The following is a 16,514-nucleotide window of genomic DNA, read 5'->3' on the forward strand; positions in this document are numbered from 1 at the left end:
TAGTAAATATTTACCATAACTGTTTAAATCATGTTTTATGCGTGCTCCCACGACACTGTTTTCTACCGGCTGGCTATTGAAACACGCCTCGCACAAAAAAAGGAGAATACGTCACATCACTTACTTCCGCGTTCGAAAATAAGGTGGATAAAGACTCATCTATAAAAGAGGAAGATTTGGCTATGTTTTACTCATCAGATTTTGAAAAGAACCCATCAAGCAACAGCCATCATTTCACCGTCTAGGTTAAATAGACAGAATATACATAGTCCAGCTACTGTATGAGTAATAGCCAAAATTTTTATCATTCATGTTCATTTATTTGTGGGGCTATGGTTAGACCTAAGTTAGATAATAAATTTACTCCCAAATGTTGGCTTGTTTAAGCAAAATCTGTCTATTTAGGCTGTGTTTGGATGGCTATTAGACATCTCTTAAAGGTGAAATTGCTTGCTGGGGTTGTAAGTCTGTTTTACATCCACATTCTGTATTTAACATCCACATGGTTTTAGTTTAACTGTTGCAATACTTCCCATTGTAAAATGTTATTAATGTTAATTCTAAAATGAGCACATTTCTAGTTTGGTCTTGATAATGGGAATGGGAACACCACCATATGAGGCTATGTGCTTGTAAGATCATTAAACTTCTCAGAGAACTAAATCGATCTTTCGAGGTTCTTCAGTGGGTTTCATCAAAGTATCATCTGAGGAACCCTGAATACTGCCTTGAGAATCATTTAATTTTTGCAGTGACATGAAATGTGTCTACCCATGCTCTTCATGTGAAACGTGTGTATCCACTGTACGTTTCTTGACCTTGGTCTACAAGGAGTCATTCATCATGTCACAACTAGACCATACAACACTCAGTGCCTTGTAAAATGTATTCCTATTTCCAGAGAGAGACAGCACAGCAGTCTAAAACACATGACCTATACTGTTATACAGTACAAAGTACACACAGTAGAACACCCATACAAGAAATGTACCCCTTTTAGAAGAAAATATAGCCTATTCTTATTCTTCTAGACAGTATTACTTCCACCAGACCCCTATATTTCTCAATTCCAACTGTGGATGTTTTCTATCTGCCAGTGGAAAATAAAAGATTGAAGCCCATACAGACAAATAACTCTTCTGGAGGCAATGCACACCGACTCTAATGACATTATGCCAGAGGCCTGTCATTCTAGGCACTTCTGCCTCCACTATTTGGACAAGGGACCAGAATCTGTTATGTGGACTCATCCAAATGGTAGGATAACACCTGTTCTTCCATTGTGAATAGGTAATGGTATTTGACACATTACTTGTTATATTCGCTGCCTATTTATACTCTGTATATTTCGTATTATATAAGCTGCTGCACCTATGCTTGTGGGTATATTTTTTGTAATGAACAGGACAATTCAATGAAGTTCAGCATCCAGTAGCCAGGTAGCACCTATACACACATGCCGACGCATATGTTACACAATCTGTGAAAACTGTTGTGATTTCTACATAAAATCATCCTACATAAAGTAAAGGACAATAACGTTGATATATTTAATACTACATGCATGTCAAAGATTGAAGTCAAACATTGTTGCTCATGGACTGATTTCAGATAACTTAATCACAAGTCTTAAACTAGATATATACTCAATAGCCAATACTACAGTTTGTTCACTTAAAGGATTAGTCAATTTTCTTAAAAAAAATCTAGATCATTTATTCACCACCATGTCATCCAAAATGTTGATGTCTTTCTTTGTTTAGTTGAAAAGAAATTATGTTTTTTGAGAAAACATTCCAGGATTTTTCTCATTTTAATGGACTTCTTTAATGGACCCCAACATGTAACAGTTTTAATGCAGTTTAAAAGTGCAGTTTCAACGGGGTTTCAAAAGACTCAAAACGATCCCAAACGAGACACAAGGGTCTTATCTAGCGGAACGATTGTCATTTTTGGCACTTTTAAACCATAACTTCTTGTCTTCCTCCGTTCCTGTGACGCGTCAGCATGACATATGCGCAACTACGCCCCAGTGTTTACAAGTGTGGAGAAAGAGGACCGTTCCGACGTTGTTGTATGTCGAATGATACTAATTAATGTCTTTGTGTCAGTTTATTGTTTAAAATGATCCGCAAATGTGCATTTCATATATGTAACAAGTGACCTTTCCACGTCATTACGCAATTACATGAAGTCGCGATGGCACGTAACAGGACCGGAGATAGACGAGAAGTTGTGGTTTAAAGGTGCATATTTTTCTTTTTCTTGTCAAAAATGAAAATTTTTTCGCTAGATAAGACCTTTATGCCTCATTTGGGATTGTTTAGAGTCCTTTGAAACTCTGTTGAAACTGCAATTTTAACTGCATTTAAAGTGTTGGTGTCCATTAAAGTCCATTAAAATGAGAAAAATCCTGGAATGTTTTCCTCAAAAAACATAATTTCTTCTCGACTGAACAAAGAAAGACATTAACATTTTGGATGACATGGTGGTGAGTAAATTATCTGGATTTTTTTTTTTAAGAAAATTGACTAATCCTTTAAACCACCGTTGGGTTTGTTCATATTTTATCAACTATGAAACAACCCAGACTGTATTTTCTATCCCCAAACCTCACATGATTAATTTAGCATTTTTAGCTGTTCATTAAAACAGCTTTCAAAATTTTATTAACCCTCTTTTCCTCTTGGGGACAGTTGGCTGACCCCAGCTATGGAGGTGATTTCAGATTTACAATACTTGTGGGAACATTCGTTGTGGACACACACACATGTAAAGAACTGAAAACCTGCGATGTTGAGGACAATCATTCTTTCTAACACTATAACCTTCAGTCAGTCACTTACTCCATCTCACACGTGTACACACATGCGCGAACACACACGCACACGTACGCACACAGAAAAATCCATTAAGATGGTATAGCTGACACTAAAGTTATAAGTCATTAAGGTAAATCTGAGACACATCAGACCTTAAGACATCAGTGGAAAATGTAATAATACAGTTATGCACTCAAGTGATGGTGTAGACACACACACACACACACACACACACACACACACACACACACAGGTTTTCTGACTGGTAGGTAGATGCTCTTACACCCTGGAGGCAGCCTGACCCAATTCTGCCTCTGAGAAGATGCTGTAAGAAATCTTTTCCCCCTTCTTTCCCCTTTTATTTCTACATCTCTTCATCTCTTTCTCTCTGCAAATTATGCATGTGATAGTGACAGGCTTAAACAATAATACTACAGATAAGGAAACAGAAGTGTTTGGGTGAGAAAGTGTAAATTATGGAGAGAGAAGAAGGGGGAGGTGTGAGTGGGGACATGCTGATGCAAGGTTTAAGGTTTCACATCTATATGAGGTGTCAAATGAAGCCTCGTGCACGCCCTCTGCCGACAACATACGGGTATTGCACGCGATTTGGGTACCCACCTTTTCTTCATTCATCGGTCTTATCTGAAATCCTCTAGCCTAGGCGTTCTTTGTTTAAGGAGAGTACACGTGGGAGTGTGGAAAGATATCTTTCTCTGTGACTCAGTCTTTATTATACACATCGTCTGAAACGATCGCGAGTGCACCGTCAGCCGCCCACGAACTCATGAACGTGCGCGCTCGCTTTCAACGTTCTGGGACACACAGATACCTCAGGTAAAATCAAACACAAACCAAAAGCCAGTTTTAATAATATAATACAATTATTTTTTTCACTTACAGAATACACAACACAAGAAAACATACAAGCTCTTAAATTATAACATATTTACCCATCATACAATTAACTTAAAGCCCTGCTTGCTTGAGCTCTTAATGAAGCACATGATAAATACAACCAACAACCAAAGCACTGTCTGACTAAACTGTGTCTGATGGACAAAAATAGTTTGTGTTTTTAGTGTTTCTTATTTACCCTAACAGTAGATGGCATTATTCCAATGGACCATTACCCATTTATACCTCAGAATTAAATAGTGAAATGTTGGAGTCACCATCCCACCCAAATTAGCCTTGTTTTGTTGTTGTTGTTGTTGTACATGTAACCATGTGTGTTGGTCTATTTAGCATAGGCAAACCCATGGTTTTACTGGTTTACATGGTTTACATTGTTTAACCATGCTTTTTGTAGCACAACCATGGTTATTTTGTGGAAACCATAGTTTTTGGTTTGAGCTGTATTGAATGGTTAATTCTCATAAGGGTTGAACTGGCTGAACAGTTGTTTTACTTTTTTGGCTTATTGTCATATAAAATAGTTTGGGGGCATATCTTATAATTTCTATATACTTAATTTAAGTCAAAACTTCAAAATTAAACTATTGTGTAATTTAAATGTATTGTGTGTTAATATACGATAGCGTACATCTAGTTGGTTTTTATAAAAAATAATCCTAAAAGGGTGGTATGCGTGCATTTATATCTATAAACCAGTGTGCAAAATTCACATTTAGAAGATGAGCATTAAAAACTTACAGTCTTTCACTTTTGTCTCTACAGATAGACGATTTTTATGGTGTCATTCTGCACTTCCGCTTTTTGTCAGATTCCATGTGAGGTAAGGAAAATGCTATTGGCTTTTTTTAAAAGGAGGAGGCACTCAATATGCCCCGCCTCAACTTCCTGTTTCAGTGAAAATTATGATGACACCAAAAATTAAACTGCACATTTCAAGTCACTTCAGTGGATTTTTGACATGAGAATACATTTTCTGCTCTACAAAGATGTAGATTTGGTTTAAACATGGGGGGGGGCATTTCACAAGACTTTATAAATATGTTTTTATTAAGGGGTGGTATTATTATGATAAGGTTCCTATTTGACATCATGGGGAGCCAAATTTCAATGACCTATTTTTTTTACATGTTTCCAGAGAATGGTTTATTGGGTTGATTCTCAGATTTTCTAGGTTGAAAGAAGCACTGGGGACCTAATTACAGTATAGCACTTAAACATAAAAAAAGAAGATTTTCATGGCATGTCCCCTTTAAGGGTTGACTGTGCATATGTTTTCATTAATCATTGTACAAGTTTAAAATTGCTGTAATTCTTAGTGTTGGTTATTGAACGGTTTACTTCCTACATCTCCTCAAAAAAACGAAAATTTTAGCAGAGCTTTTGTATGTTGGTTTAAAGCATACTACTGTAAACACAAATATCTTTAAAAAAAAAAAACAGTAATAAAAATGCTCTATATGCTTTTGTAAACACGAGCTACAGCTTCTTCAAAATGCACTCATGGGTTTTGAGATTTGGACCAGGATCAAGTCAGAGTAAATTTCTGTCAGTCAGAAGGTAAAAGTAAATTGGTATTAAGCTGGTGAAATTTCATTTGGATGACATGAAACAATACATTTAAGACCCTACAATCTAGCCATGTTTACGCCAATAAATCACCATGGCTGGGCATCATAAACCTATTTCACACAGCACTTTGGTCCCAGAAAATACCCATAAAATTGGCAGACAGGCTTCTGTGTGAACGCAAACACATCCCGTAAATGTTCTGGGGTCGGCCCCGAAAAGAGGACCTACAGTAGTTACATTCCCATAACATTACCGGAAAGCCCTCTGTGTAAACAAGACGCAGAAACAATGCCATAAGGGGCGTGCCGTAGTGAGGACGCGTGTGTCATCGCAACATTGAAGTTATGGTTTGGCTCTTTAAAATTAAGGATTTACATGCAGATTAACATTCACAAGAAGAAATGTCTGCAAACTGGACTGAAGCTGATATCAGGGACCTGGTCGTTCTCCGCGCTGAAGCGGAGATCATTCAGCAGCATAAAAGAATAGCATGTCACATGCTTATATGAGCTTATAAAAACAAAAATGCACACGCGTCGTTGCAACAAGATATATCGTTCAGTTCTTAAAATGGGGTTTTATATGCACACTTATTTGCAATGAGAAATATTTGCAAACTGAAAAAAGCGGAGCCCGCCAAATATCCCCTCTAAAGCTGAGATCATTCACCAGCATACTAGAACAGCGCGTCACGCCCCCCTTTATAATCTTGTCATTAACAAATGCACACGAGTGGTTTCTGGAGAGAGAAATAAAGATAATAAGCAAACTTCAGATGCTGCAAAGAAAAAACTTTCAAGTGCAGGACTTTAAAAACGTCACGTGTCTTTATCTTTACAGTATCTGTGTGAAAGCACACACAGATTCCAGAAAATCATTGACATTGTCAACCAAAAATCAAACGATCACGGACAAATCCCGGATGCATTTTCTGTGTATTTTCCGTAATGTCTGTGTAAAAAGGGGCTATATAAAAACTATACAGATGCTATTTTTAGAGCCACATGTTGGACAAGTGCCCTTGCGTGTTAACTGCACATGTACACTCTAAAAAAAGGCCGCTAAATAGCACTAAAAGTGGTTCATTGGCTCATAGGGGAAACATTTTTTTGTTCCAAACATCATCTAGAGCCTGTGTAGAACCATATTGTGCTATGTGGAACCATAAGTGGTACTATAGTTATGCACCATGGTTTTACAGTACAGAGGTGCTAAGTGCTCTGTAGCGCTACAAATAGTTCCCTATGATTATGAGCTTTACGTCCTATTTAGCACCATATTTTTAGCATGTAGCATTAGTTCAGTAATTCCAGTAGCTGCACAGAATTTGCATTTCTGACCATTAAAAAACTGTACCAGGATGAAGTAAAAGATGCCAAGTTACAGCATCAGTAAGAAGTGCAAAAATAATAGTTGTTTTCAAACATCCATTGGAGATAGACCCACCACAAAATTGCACAATTGGTTAAGCCGATATTTTAAATTCAGAAACATTTAACACCTCACCTTTGAAGAGGTACTAATGTATGCACTTTTATTTAAAAATGAATTATATTATTGAATCTAACAGGAAATAATATCCATATTGTAGGGAACAACTCATACCCCAAACATACTGCACCCATAACAGCAGAAAATCAGGGTGTCTATCGACTGATGCTAATGCTACTTGCTTTCTCCTTTGATACGTCTTCTAACGAAGGCTGCATAAATTAGAAGTTTCTCTCTGAATATTAATAACGAATATATCACTAGTGCTGTTGTTTCTGTTGGTTCCATGGTGCTGATTTACATATGAAAAATTGAAAGCTTTCTGAAAACAGAATTTCTGAAGTTTTTGACCTAAAAAGATGTCCTAGATACCTCGAAATCCACATCAAACATGCTCTCTCCCTCTCTTCCCCTCTCTCTATCTCTCTCTCCCTTCCACACATACACACACACACACACACAGGGACACAAGCAACGCCACCGATTTTCGGTACCATGACATCATTGCTGTCAGATTTTCAAACTAATTAGCAGCGTTTTTTAAGCCTGGCACACACAATAGTGAATCATTTTTTTAGTTGCTGTCGTAATGATTCAGATGGGACACTTTGATCACACACAGTGCTCAGTAATGACTGGAGTAACTGTTTATATCTGCTGTGATGTCTTTAATGATCTACTTTTGATACCATTTTTGCTGGTCTCTAAGATTTTCCATAACCACACTATAGAGCACATGCTGGAAATTGCATTGTTTGCAATTTGCTGAGGGATTAAGTGTAAGAAAAAGCACTAGATACTTACAAAAATAGTAGCAGCCCAAAGAAAAATGAATTGCTCAGTGGTTGCTCTTTCGAATTCTTTTCGAGTTCTCAGTTGTGGTAAAATTAATGTGTTAAAAAGTATAAACTTAGTGAAAATTGCTGTAAATAAAATTAGAAATGACACAATTGTTAAAATACTTTCTTAAAAAAATCCTGATAATTTACTCATCCCCATGTCATCCAAAATGTGGATGCCTTTCTACGGAGCCCCTAAGGCAGTGATTTTCAATCTTGTCCTATGGGACCCACTGCCCTGCACATTTTGCATGTCTCCCTTATCTAACACACCTGATTCAGATCATCAGCTCATTAAGGGAGAGATCCATGAACAGAACTGGGTGTGTCAGTTAAGGGAGACATACAAAATATGCAGAGCTGTGGGTCCCCTAGGACAAGATTGAAAACCCCTGCCCTAAGGGACATGGATCAAAAATTAAACAAAATTTAGTTTCGCATACGCACGTGAAACTAACGCGTGCTCACGTGAAACTATCGCGTGCGCACGTGAAACTACCGTGTTTAGTTCACGTGCGCACGTGAAAGTTTTATGTGATCACATGAAACTAAACTTTAGATTTTTTTACTTCAATGTCACCTTAGGGCCTCGGTACCTTTCTTTGTTCAGTCGCAAAGAATTTATGTTTTTTAAGAAAAACATTCCAGGATTTTTCTCAATTTAATAGAATTTATTGGACCTCAACAGTTTACAGTTTGCTGCAAAACGATTGTCATTTTCATCAAGAAAAAATTTCAAATATGTACTTTTAAACCACAACTTCTCGTCTTGCACCAGCCGTGTAATGGGCCAGCGCGACCTTACGTAATGCGCATGCAACATAAGACGCATGCAAAACTACCCCCCCCCCCATTGTTTACAAGTGTGGAGAAAGTGGACCGTTCAAAAGTTGTTGTATATGTGATATGATACTAATTAATGTCTTCGTCTCAGTTTATTGTTTAAAATGGTCCGCAAATGTGTGTTTCACATTTGTGACGCGTAACCTTTTGACGTGGTTACGCATTACGTGAGGTCGCGCAGGTGCGTCACACGGCTAGTGCAAGACTAGAGTTGGGTCCGAGTCCACCTTTGTCAAGTACGAGTCAAGACCAAGTCCTTAAACATCAAATTCGAGTCCAAGTCCAAATCCAAAAGGGTCCGAGTTGGACTCAAGTCCGAATTCTTAAAGAACGAGTCCAAGTCTAGTCCGCCCGAGTACAGAAAGTAATTAAATTGAAAAAAGATACAAAATTTGTCTTGTAAATTGTTACTTTCTATTAATACTTTAACCTTTCAACCCATTAAACCAATGGCAATATAAAAATATAATAAAAATACCTCTATTGCATCTTGTCATTGCCATTGAACATTTTTATTTTGTCAACTAGTTTCCTATCAAAAATTATTTCAAAGAAAAGAAAGGGATATAGAGGTATCTTCTTTTTACCAGATGTCTTGCAAATAAATTCTCTATAATTTCCGTATGTAAAACAAATTATTGCTGACTTTGAGGACATCGTGCTAGTCAGACATTGATGTGTGTGAGGTGTGTGTTTGTCTGCACGTATGATGCGACGGGCTGCTGCCTGCCAGTGTGTTGCAGTAAAATAACAGGAGGGCGAGACAGTGAGACATTAATTAATTTCTCATCTCAAGTTTATGCTGGTTTTATTGTTACACATGACGCGGACTCGACTGTACTCGGGAGTCCAAAATGTCCAAGTCCGTGTCAAGTCCGAGTACAAATTCACCCGAGTGCGTGACAAGTCCGAGTTCATTCAAAATTGGACTCGAGTCCAGACTCGAGTTCGAGTCCAAGTTCGAATACCCCAACTCTATGCAAGACGTTGTGGTTTCAACGTGCTTATTTTTTATTTTTCTTGCCGAATATCGTTTTGCTAGATAAGAAGCTGCGTTAAAACTGCAATTTTAAATTGCATTTAAACTGTAAACTGTTGGTCCAATAAAGTCTATTCAATTGAGAAAAATACTGGACTGTTTTCCTCAAAGAACTTAATTCTTCTCGACTGAACAAAGAAAGACATCAACATTTTGGAAGACATGGTGGTGAGTAGATTATTGGGATTTTTTAAGAAAGTGGAGTATTTCTTTAAGAGTATAGAGCTGTAGATGTATACAGTAGTTTTGTGTGAATTAGAAATGTTTTAGTTCAAATTAAAATCTTTGATATTGACTTTTGATTGTAGATTTGGCAAATTTGAGCTAAGTTTGTGGCACTGTTTAGAGATTTCTCAGGAGAAATATCTGAAATGAAGGAAACTTTAGCAACATTCCATTTTTCTCCCACTAAGGAGAAAAGATTGCGAGATTGAATTCGACATACAACAAAAGTTGTGTTTGTCTTTTTTCCCTATTACGACATTAATCTGTGTTATATGGCTTCTGGAATGAGGAAAAAAGTAGGACTGGATTTCATCCATCTGGAACTGAATGGATTGTTGATAGTTGGGCGTTGCTAACAAAACAAGCAGCGAGTCTCCAATAACCCTGCCTTGCACCATAACTCATCACAAGACTCATGAAGAGAAGTCGTTTCGAGGGGGGTGGAGGTTGACATTTTTGATTAAAGATTATGAGGGCACATTTATATATATATTTTTAAATAATGATGTGCACAGATAAATCACCACAATACTTTATAAAAATGAGAATTGTTAATTTCATGGTGATTCAGACTCCAGACCTGGTAGTAAAAGAGGCCTTCTGGGCGATCGGATCACAAGTGGATGAGAGAGACGCATTCCTGTTCACTCCTGGTATCTCTTTTGTCCATTTTCGACCGCTTCTGTCCTTCGAGGTAATGGTCTATGGGCGAGTTGTTAAAACACGAGCAGGAGGGGTTTAAGTTGATGCGCACTAATATTTTGTCAGAGTACTGCTGCTTGTGTTATTAGTAAACATGCTGCACAGAGTTTTGTACATGTAGATGTAAAGGCTTTCTTTGATATTTCAAAGCATTTTTGGAATTTCTGAAATGAATAAGTCTGTCATCTCAATGGTTCGGTTATATGACTTTACAGGACTGTCTTGAATGTCAAATGAAACAGCAGGAATCCACATCTAAAAGCAGATAACAGGTGTATAATGTTTCGTCTGCACGCTCTGATGTGATTATACAAGAAAATACAGTGGCTTCATGCTTTTCTTACTGACATTTAGTGGCAGTTTATCAGGAAGCGAAGATTTTGCTCTCTTCAGCTCACTGGATGTAAACAGTGCTTTGATTGCAAATGTTTAATGCGATATTCCAATTATGCGCATGAGTTTAATACCCAAACTTTGAATGGAAACATAGCTATTGATAGCCTGAAGATCACGCCAAACACTGTGTGGGCTCTATCTTACACCCGGCGCAATGTAGCAATGCGCGACGCAAGTGTCTTTTGCTAGTTTCCACCCTGCGCAATTATAATTTTCACGTTTAGCACCACGTTGTTTAAATAGCAAACGCATTTGCGCCCCCTTTTGCGCCCATGGGCGTTCTGGTCCGAAAACCAGGTGTGTTCAGGCGCATTGTTGGCGCGTTGCTAATTTGAAGCAACAAAAACCTGCTCTAAAGTCTAAAGTCAATGGCGCAATATGTTTTTTTGTTATTTAAAGAGCGCATTAGTAATATGCACCTAAACGGGACGACAATGCTGGTTTGCTTAACACATACATGAATGCGCAGCAGCACAAAAAGTCTTTTAAATATGAAAGATTAAAGGATTGAATGTAAAAGATTATTATTGAGTCTCTTGGACATAAATGAGGACTAATTATGAGACGTTAGAAGGCTCAAAGAGCTGCTTCACCTGTAGCCTGGTAAGTAAATAAATGCTTTGCTTTAAACAAATGCATCTGTTTAAACTTTTTTTTTTTAAATGCTACATCACGGATTTATTGTATATGATGACTCTGTACCTGCGGATATGGTGAGATGAGAAACTTTTTTAAGAAATGCTTAAAAAAAAAGTGACGCCCTCCAAGTGCTGAAACATGCGGAGAGCCGTTTGTAAATTATTTATCTCTTGTTTGTTACAAATAAAGTATTTTAAGAGTACAAACCTTTTCTTACATACTTGTAAATAATTTTTGATGATATTGGATAGCCATACATTTAAAGCAATTTAAAGCCTGCTTTTTTACTTCCATGACTAAAAGAAAACGGGTTTTAAAGGTTTTAATGAAAAAATAACAATTTCAAAACAAGTGAAAAACAACACAATTATTTAACAATAATCTTAATCTTCTTCCTCCGCTTAGTTTTTCAGTTTACAAAGTTTGTCATCTAAATAGGGATTAGACATAGGGCCAGCGCAACTGGCTTTCAAAGGGGATGAGAGTTGAGACTCTCATTGGTTTATTGCACGTTATGCCCAAAATACTCCCATTAATCATTAAAAAAATAGGACCAACCCTTTTCGACCATGCGCTCGACGCACAAACCATTTTTCCCGTCGTTAAACTAGCAAAAGTGGATTCGGACACGCTCATTTAGACGTTGCGCTGTGCGCTTTAGACAATGCGCTTAGATCGTTAAAATAGGGCCCTGTAGGTTCACGCTAGAAGTAAGGTCCGAGGTAAAACATTGTGCTCGGTACATCACACATAGGTCAGTAGGCAAAGAGTCAATCTTTGGTGGCTGCTCGAACACAAAAACAATCCGGTTGAATGCATTTTCGACTACATCTGAATGTGGACAAGCTCAAAACATTTAAGACCACGTTTACACCTTTATTTAGCATTGTCCACTTGTGATCGACCAGAAGCATACCGTAATACCAAATAGCCCCTCATTGTGAATTCTTGGATTTACTGATACCAAATTGTACAACCACTGTACTTTTTGTATGAAGGATCTGTCTGTGCTGACGACAATAAGCTCACTCTTTCTTTAGCTCTTTCTCTTTTTTCTCTTTGCAGACATAAAGGATCTTATATACTCTGATGTTAATGGTAGAGCCTGCGCTTTGATTCAGAGGGACAAAACAAAAGATAGAAAGCATATGTACTTGAAAAATCCCTTGTGTCGTCTTTCAGAAAGTTAGCAGCATCATTACGGGTTTGCTGTAGGTAATGATGAGGCGATACAAGCACTCCCTGCGGTGCTTTTTAAAGGTGATCTCGTCTCAATTCACACAGTCTGTGCATATGCTGTTCAAAAGATAAAACATCTTCGGAAACTCATCAGCACTACCGAAATTTCCCCTTTGAAACTTCAAGTCTGAATTGTTTATCCTTCTGGGGCTTTAAGTGAGTGTGTGTGTAAGTTCAGTGCCCTGTTTGGGTCTTGGCTCAGTAATCCCAGTGTAGTCACAAGCTAACAGTGCCTCTCTCCTGCCGGGACTTAGCGCACACAATGTGAGCGGCATGTGACTGCATTAGCATAGCTCACTGTCAGACTACACTGGTCTAATCTCCCTACAGTCACGAACCAAAGCACCAAAAAAGCCTCTGAGAATAATAAAGCAGAAGAAAAATCTTGAAAGAATAGCTGTCCATGTGAGATTTAAAATGCTGTTATTAATTAAGGTGCAATAAAATGCTTTATGCATTTCAATATAAATATTCTTTGTCCTAAATAGTATACAAAGTTAGAATTAGTATGTCCCAAATCGTGTAAGAAGAAAAAATGAATGAAAAAAGGTGAAATGCAGGTATGAGTTGTATTTTGATGTGCATGTACACTCACCTAAAAGATTTTAGTAACACCATACTAATACTGTGTTTGACCCCCTTTCGCCTTCAGAACTGCCTTAATTATACACGGCATTGATTCAACAAGGTGCTGAAAGCATTCTTTAGAAATATTTGCCCATATTGATAGGATAGCATCTTGTAGTTGATGGACATTTGTGGGATGCACATCCAGGGTACGAAGCCCCGTCCACCACATCCCAAAGATGCTCTATTGGTTTGAGATCTGGTGACTGTGGGGGCCATTTTAGTACAGTGAACTCACTGTCATGTTCATCAGAGGATGGGTAAATGGTGGTCATAAAGGGATGGACATGGTCAGAAACAATGCTCAGGTAGGCCGTGGCATTTACACGATGCCCAATTGGCACTAAGAGGCCTAAAGTGTGCCAAGAAAACACACCATTACACCACCACCAGCAGCCTGCACAGTGGTAACAAGGCATGATAGATCCATGTTCTCATTCTGTTTACGCCAAATTCTGACTTTACCATCTGAATGTCTCAACAGAAATCGAGACTCATCAGATCTGGCAACATTTTTCCAGTCTTCAACTGTCCAATTTTGGTGAGCTTGTGCAAATTCTAGCCTCTTTTTCCTATTTGTATTGGAGATGAGTGGTTCCCAGTGAGGTCTTCTGCTGTTGTAGCCCATCCACCTCAAGGTTGTGCGTGTTGTGGCTTCACAAATGCTTTGCTGCATACCTCGGTTGTAATGAGTGGTTATTTTAGTCAAAGTTGCTCTTCTATCAGCTTGAATCAGTTAGGCCATTCTCCTCTGACCTCTAGCATAAACAAGGCATTTTCGCCCACAGGACTGGATGTATACTGGATGTATTTCCCTTTTCACACCATTCTTTGTAAACCCTAGAAATGGTTGTGTGTGAAAATCCCAGTAACTGAGCAGATTGTGAGATACACAGACTGGCCCGTCTGGCACCAACAACCATGCCACACTCAAAATTGCTTAAATCACTTTTCTTTCCCATTCTGACATTCAGTTTGGAGTTCAGGAGATTGTATTGACCAGGACCACACCCCTACATGCATTGAAGGAACTGCCATGTGATTGGTTGATTAGATAATTGCATTAATGAGAAATTGAACAGGTGTTCCTAATAATCCTTTAGTTTAGTGTAGATTACATATTAGTATGTTCCAAACTGCTGTATAGGCTTTGCTCTTGCTCGTACTGTCAAATATATATATTTTCCCATGACAAAAATAGTATACTTTTAGCGCATAGGTTAGGTAGCCATACTGAGACGCAGCAATTATTTTAGAGATAATTTAAAACTCTATTGTGCCCTTTACAGTGACATCATCAATCTTATTGATTTGGTTCTAGCCTTCAGGAGTGCTAAAACATAAGGTCTTTTCCTCATGAGAGCTGTTTTATCACATGAGCAACACAAAGCAACTTTTATCTGGAACACTGCATATTCGAACAATCCCTCTTACAATAAAGTTGAGGTTTTCAGGGGCTGGGGCAATGTGCTAGAAACTATGCTGGTCATGTGAACATGTTATGATGTGAATAGCTGAGTTAAAAGGAATGAGGGAGATCATGCCTGCTTTGGAATGCCAAGAACTCTATGGGAATTCTTTTAATTGATGAAGTAAATCCCGTATTTTGAGAATGCTGCTGTTCACTATAATGAGCTGAAGTTTATCCTGGTTAGACATCAACAAAAACATAACACATTATAAAATCTAGTTTGATTAGTAGAGATGTTGGTTACACTGTTACAGGCATTCTAAAAATGTTGGGATGTTTTAGTAATCCAAGTTACTAAATAAAGTTATTAAGTGAATGTGGTGTAATGACCAATGGATGGTAACCCGTACTTGAAATGTGACCTCTGTATGGGCTACCACACACTGCATATCGTGAACACACACACACACACACACACACACACACACACACACACACACACACACACACACACACACACACACACACACACACACACACCCGGAGCAATGGGCAGCCATTTCTTACATTACAAAGGTCATTTTTTACCAAGCTGATTATAATTTTAAAAAAGTTTTTGAAATGCCCTCAACCTCAAAAGAGGTAAGCAGTAGGCAATAAAGAATTGACAGATGGGTGGATGCTTTTAAAATTGAGAACTTGGAGTGAATAATGAAGAAAAGCGGCCAATAAAACCCCATATATGGGAAGTCTTTCAGTTGAGTTTTAAAGCATCTGAGAGTTATACCTCAAAAAGCTGCATGATAAAATGCCAGTACAGATTTGCAAATTCAAGGCAAATGGTGGTTATTTTGAAGTTATATATGTGTATATATTTTAGATTTTTTGTCACAGCATTCTTTTTATAGTTCCATAGTTTAGATGACTTAAAGGTGCAATGTGGGACCTTTTTAAATGATCTATAATTAACTGTATCATCAGTGGTGTATAAAGACCCTACCAAATGAACTGTATTGTTTTTATTACCTTAGAATGAGGCGTTTTTATCTACATACACAGCGGGTCACCTTACATGAAAGTCGCCACCATTTTTCTACAGTAGCCCTAAATAGACAAACTGTTCTATAGAGCACATTTTGTCCCTACGTGGTCTCAGATGATGGCGTGTTTGTCCTTTGGCGGCTACCGTAGCTTTACTATGCGTTTCGAAAAGGAGGGGTGAGCTCTGGATGGAGCTGTTGGTTGCAATTCACAGTCTCACCGCTAGATGCCACTAAAAGTCCCACACTGCACCTTTAAAGAAATACTCCACTTTCATAAAACAAAAATCCCAGTAATTTACTCACCCCCATATCATCCAAGATGTCATCCAAGATGTTTATGTCATCCAAGCTTAATCGCACAGCTCTGACCATAGATATGAATATGCGAATAAGTCCCCACCTACACTCTTTCGCACCAATTCGGACCATAGATATATATGTAAATAGATGCTACATTTGACAGTTTCAGACAATAACTGCTAAGTTCGATTTCACACAATGTGCGAGACTAAAGTCACGTGACCGCAGTGACGGGGATGATGTACGACGCGGCCGACGTGTTATCTGGTGCGCCCCAGCTGTTTTTTTTTTGTTTTGTTTTTTTTGTGCTCCGTTTTTCGTTTACAGTCTGAGGGAGACACACGCTGTAAGTTTAAAAAAAACTTTGCAAACATGTCTGAGGATAACACGTCAGCCACATCACTGCAGTCA

The 16,514-nt window shown here is 38.1% G+C and overlaps 1 protein-coding gene across 2 annotated transcripts in view; it reads left to right on the forward strand.

The window, feature by feature from the left end:
• Window positions 1–16,514, forward strand: part of LOC129444731 (uncharacterized) — a 106,075-nt gene that overhangs the window by 77,458 nt on the left and 12,103 nt on the right. The window contains exons 1-2 of one of the 2 annotated variants that reach the window (XM_055205567.2): window positions 3,283–3,659; window positions 4,503–4,560. The gene's annotated coding sequence lies outside the window, so the exon portion shown is untranslated. Of the gene's footprint in view, window positions 1–3,282; window positions 3,660–4,502; window positions 4,561–16,514 lie in introns of those variants that run through there. The other variant, XM_055205568.2, reaches the window with a different exon arrangement.

The sequence above is a fragment of the Misgurnus anguillicaudatus genome, chromosome 3, assembly GCF_027580225.2.
Source record: "Misgurnus anguillicaudatus chromosome 3, ASM2758022v2, whole genome shotgun sequence".
NCBI lineage: Eukaryota > Metazoa > Chordata > Actinopteri > Cypriniformes > Cobitidae > Misgurnus > Misgurnus anguillicaudatus.